At 38.9% G+C, this 5,634-nt stretch overlaps 1 long non-coding RNA gene across 1 annotated transcript; it reads left to right on the forward strand.

The window, feature by feature from the left end:
* Positions 1-1,679: 1,679 nt before the first annotated feature.
* Positions 1,680-4,096, forward strand: LOC140116679 (uncharacterized). Its single transcript, XR_011852899.1, has 3 exons — positions 1,680-1,700; positions 2,909-2,979; positions 3,402-4,096. It is a non-coding gene; the product is annotated as an uncharacterized lncRNA (long non-coding RNA).
* Positions 4,097-5,634: the final 1,538 nt, after the last annotated feature.

A 5,634-nucleotide genomic window follows, 5' to 3' on the forward strand; every position in this document is an offset into this window, starting at 1 on the left:
CAGCAATTCAAAAAAGGCAGATATTAGTAAGTAGATTAATAAATAGACTGTGGAACAACAAGCTATATATTAATCCAAGAATTGGTCCATAATTGGTCCACAATCCTGGCAAGCAAAATTTCAGCCATTTTATGCCACTAAGGGCACTATTAACAGACAGTAACAGACATTTTTATGGCTAGATATTAGTACACAGTTATAGCAAGCAGCTTTCTAGCGACCCATGCCAAGGCAGCCACAAATATTATTTGTTAGTCCAAAATTACAGCAGTCAGATTTTCCAACAACAGGCCGCAGCAAGAGCAGTGACAGTCCTGAGGTTAGGGATTAGTCCATGGTTGGTCCACAATCCTAGCAAGCAGAGCTTCAACCGTTATGCCACTAAGGGCATTAGTAACAGACAGTAACGGACAGTATTGTGGCTAGATATTAGTGCACAATTATAGAGAGCAATTTTTTAGCAACCATATGCCAAGGCAGAGACAGATATTACTTGTTAGCAAAAGCAAAGCAGTTCTGAGGATAATGATTAGTCCATAGTTGACCCACAACACTGGCAAGTAGGATTCCAGCTATTTTATACAGCTGCAAAATCTAATCCATTTCTGCCATAGATGTTAATCATAGCATTTAGTGTTAATAGCAATATAGAGCCTTGGTGAGGGAGCAGTTAACAATGTAGCTTCCAAAATTCCAACTTCTCTCCATCAAGAGCATTACAATAACTTATAGCAGCTGATGACAAATGGACACCGGGGTAAATATTGCAGAGTCAGCGCAGCATATGGAAATATCGTAAGAGGTCTCACCATGCTCTTCTCCAGCCGGCTCTACAGAGCTACTAGGTGTCTTGAATCTGTCCTCCTCCGATCGTGCCGCTCAGCTGCTGGTTCTTCCCTGACCTTCATAGCCTGAAGCCCGGGTCCAGGAACTTCATACAAGTTGGCTGCTCCCTTACGAGGCGCTGCCTCTGCCCAGCGACTGCGACCAGGGCCGGGAAGCCCGCCGACATCCCCCGCAGCCACAACCTTCAGCAAGGTATCAGGACGACCAGCACCAATCGCCAGGACCGCGTGGATGCTAGCTGACGAGCGGGCGGGAGGGGCGGAGCATGCGGCATTGATGAGCAGCCCACGCCATGCTGTCCTACATCTCTGTTTTCTAGATGCTTTACTTTAGTCCCAGGCTGCAAAGTTCAGCTGTAAGGTGTCTGTATTGAAGCTTTGTTAATAATCTTTGTTCCCATTACAGCAATAAATTTATAAAAATCCAATTGTCAATGGGACAAAATTTTTTTTGCCTGGAGTTAAAATTATAAAATATACTAGTTCTGATTTACATACAAATGCAACTTAAAAAACGAACCGAAAGAACCTATCTTGTACATACCCGGGGACTGCCTGTACGCTGTAATGATTAAAATTTCAGAATTCTCAAAAAAAAAAATGGAGGACTGAAGTGTACATATACCACTGTACTACCTCACAGAGGAAATATAACATAGTGCTATCATTCTCAAAATTAAAATCCAGAATAATTCTGGCATAAAGAGTTTACCCCAAAGTTAAGATTCAGTCCATTTAGGTTCTTGTCTTTAATTTTTTCCTGTAACCATCCCAATACAAATAGTTAATCTGTTGTATGTCACTAAACTTCCAATTTCTTTTTTTTTGTTTCAAAAGGCCTTTCCTCATATAAAGGTAAGAATGGCTACCGAGCTCTATTTCTTTCTTTTCTGGATAACATAGTCATAGACATAATTCTTATTATAATACCTACACAAAAAGGGCTTACCAACTCAAAAACATATATCCTTATATATTGTTTTATATATAACTAGATGTAGCTCCTGGCATTGCCAGGGATAGTAAATAACTGCACTTAGCTACAACAAAATAGAATGGGTTAACAAAAAATATTTTATACGCATCTATAGACTATCTGTTGATGGCAGTCTCTTTCAGTGACTGTTGCTGGCAGTCTCTTTCAGTGACTGTCTGTCGCTGGCAAGCTCTTTCAGTGACTGCCGCTGGCAGGCTCTTTCAGTGACTGTCGCTGGCAAGCTCTTTCAGTGACTGTCGCTGGCAGTCTCTTTCAGTGACTGTCTGTCGCTGGAAGGCTCTTTAAGTGACTGTCTATTGCTTACAGTCTCTTTCAGTGATGGTCTGTCACCAGCAGTCTCTTTCAGTGACTGTCACTAGTACCAGGGTAAAAAGAACAGTCCAATTACTTGTTGGGAATATGTCCCTTGGAAACTTATGTGATCAAGGTGAGATATAAACAACAGAGCATAAGGCTATACAAGCAATACAAATATAGATTGAAAGGTGTAAAATATGACATATGAGTATCAGGGAACAGGCATGGGTACAAGCTCAAGTACATGGTGCAACTTTGAAATGGGTTTCAGCGTACAGGTTCAGGGTTACTTTATCAGGCAGGAAACAGTGTTCTGAATCAGGAGAGGATACAGGGTTCCAGATCAAGTCAGCCTACATGGTTCTGAATACAGATTCAGGATACAGGGTTTTAGTTCAGGCTGCTATAGATGCCAGCAGCATAATATAGGTATGAATGGAAATGTTGTCAAAGACTCCAGCTGTCATGAAACAATTTTTGGCCAGGTAACTTCAGAGTTACGCTTTCAGAAAGGTAGAACATAGACATCCTTTTGTTATAACAGAGTAACCCCTACAGCAGCCCTGAGATCATGCTTTAAGCGGATAAGCCCTGTACAACAGAAATTGACAGCTTCAGTTTTATTACCAATAGTGCCATATCTGGGAATCCAGAAGTGTCTAGCCACTGGCCCTTGATTGCCAACTTTTTGTTTTTTCTTCTTTGTAAAGTAGACACCATATTCCAACCTAATAATGTTGTTAAATTGTTTTTTTATATCCCCTCATAGTCAGGAGGAGCTTCTGATCCAGGGAACTCTTTGAATCCCCAGAATAAAAGGGTCGTCTGCTTCTAGAACAGGTATTATAACAAAAAAAAAAAGTCACGATTCAGCATCTACACTAGATTAATTCTGAAAACACAATACATCATATCCCCAATATCTTGGGTCTTATATTCACAATATATAATAAACAGTTGACTCAATGGATGGCTTTCACTATGAGATAATGTATGGACAAATTCCAGAACCTCTCTCAATTGAGCCAATATCATCTGCCTATTTCTGTCTAGAAGGCAACTAAAGCTCATCTAGATACTTTCCAGGAAGCCAGGAGTATAAAAAGGAGCTCATCCCTGAGGTCTCCTCCCTAAAGGCTATATATGTCAAAAGTACAGTACAGGCAGTCTCCGGGTTACGTACAAGATAGGTTCCATAGGTTTGTTCTTAAGTTAAATTTGTATGTAAGTCTAAACTGCATACTTTATAATTGTCGTTCCAGACACAAAATTACCAGCTGTAATCGATGAAGATACCTGATACCTGATGCATAACAGGACAGGACATCCACATTGAGAAATGCTCTTTGTAAAGTTTCAAAATTTCTTTCACTGAACTATTGACTATGAACCTTGGGTCTACAAATACAACTAAGTCTTCTTTAATTCAAATAAAATGCTAAAAAAGATGCATTTCAACCCCACACTGGGCTCTTAAATATATTACAGTTAAACACATTACATTAAATTATACGTTATAAACCTTCAAGAATATTTTAGTAGAGTTGGAAATATTCCTAATTCTGTATCTTACGGCAAATGTTTCCCCATTCACAAAACTGACATTTAGAAATATTGCAAAAGGCACAAAGAAAGTCAAAGTACCTGAGAAATGTACTTGAAGTTTAGCCTTGTACCCACAAAGAACCTTGGAAATCCGAACATTTTTAATGCACAATAGTGGAAGAGTTAATGCTGAGAATGCTATGGTATTAATCACAAGTGCCTATATATTATACACTAGCAGCATTTTCTTGCCAAGCATTGTGTTAAATTTGTCCTTTTGAAATTTATTAAGCAGAAGTCGATATTCAATGTATCATCTCAATGTCACATCCAAAAATAAGCAGTTAATAACAGTATATTTATACAAAGCTTTGTCACCTTGGAAAATGCAAGAATATGAGATCATCTTGCCTGCAAGGATTATTTAAGTCTAAAAGACTCAAATGAACAGGGCTTTGTTTTATTATACTAAAAGAAAAAAATGCTGCAGTGTCAACTTTGTCCTTGAACAAGATGGAAAATGTTGAAATGGTAAAATCCTTTGAAAATATTCAAGTCTAAAGTTGGAAGGTTAAGAAGTCCTTTCAGTAAGTAGACTAGCTTTTGGATTTGTAGGCGTCATTAATCTACAGAAAGGTGTACATTTGCTAAAAAATACATAGAGATTTCCCACATAGAGATAAACATTGTCCATATAAAGACCAACAAAAAGTAACCAGGTAGAGATTTACTAAGCTAAATACAACTGGAATATGTTATAAAATGCAATAAAACCTCTTGTTTTTGCTGTGTACTACATTAGTTTTCTGTTTTCAATATCTTTTGCACCTTGAAGGAAATCATCCACTGAAATTAACAAAAAAAGCTGCAAGTACTTACCTCTGATTCTCTACATCTAGATTCCAGCACTGTCCGTCGCTAAACTTGACCTACCAGGATCACCTAGAAAATAAACTTCTAATTAGCAGCATGGAAATCGGGGACAAGATGTCTGGTTCTTCAGGCTTCTAATTATGAACGACCTCATGAAATCATGCTTCTCGCATGACGTCAACTTGTTCTGCCTGCATAAGAGAGGGAGGTGCAGGGACATGCACAATTAGCAACCCAGAGCGCCAGACATCTTGTTGATCCCAGTGTGTCAAACTTAGCGACAGACAGCACCGGATTCAAGATGGAGGCGAGCGGAGGTGTGTATTTGTAGCCTTTTTTTGTTATTTTCAGTGGTTGATTTCCTTTCAATCTAAATTGGATTATTGTATTACTTTAAATAAATTGTTGACCCAAAACAAACAGGTTCCTATAGAGTTATATTAACTAACTGTTTTCCTTAAATCCAAATAAATCAAATTTATGTTATATTCCCTGGCATCAGAGGGGGCATGCCCTGCTCGGATGTCCCCTCCCATATACTCCTCCCCATGCCTTATGCCTCCACACTATTCACCACTTTATGTCTTGTGACTACGGCAATGTCGTTTAAGGTCCTATACTCCTTACATTTGCAAAGTGTACCCCATGTATGTATATGATCATATGAAATCACAGCATGCTTCCATGGACTTCTACTCTTCCCTACCCCCCATGGAGACATGCTGTGATTTCATGCAATCAGATACATACGTGGGGTACATTTTGCAAATGTTAAGGGTATATACACAATATTTCCTATAAATAAATAGAGCTTTATATGTCTGTAGTTGAATAATTACAGATGGTCCCTAAGTACAAGGAGGCAGAGCAGTGATTTGAAGAGACATAGAGCTTTCAGTCAAACTGAATAAATAAAGATTTTTAGATTGGTCAGCATATGGTATCGCTTTTTCAAGCGGCACATACAGAATATCGGGCGCACGATCTTAGTGAATCGCAGCAGAGAGCATGATTGTCAGACAGGTAAGTAAATGTGCCCCAGTGTGTCCACAACACATTATAACCCTGTTATAAAGT

The sequence above is a fragment of the Engystomops pustulosus genome, chromosome 2, assembly GCF_040894005.1.
Source record: "Engystomops pustulosus chromosome 2, aEngPut4.maternal, whole genome shotgun sequence".
Taxonomy (NCBI): Eukaryota; Metazoa; Chordata; class Amphibia; order Anura; family Leptodactylidae; genus Engystomops; species Engystomops pustulosus.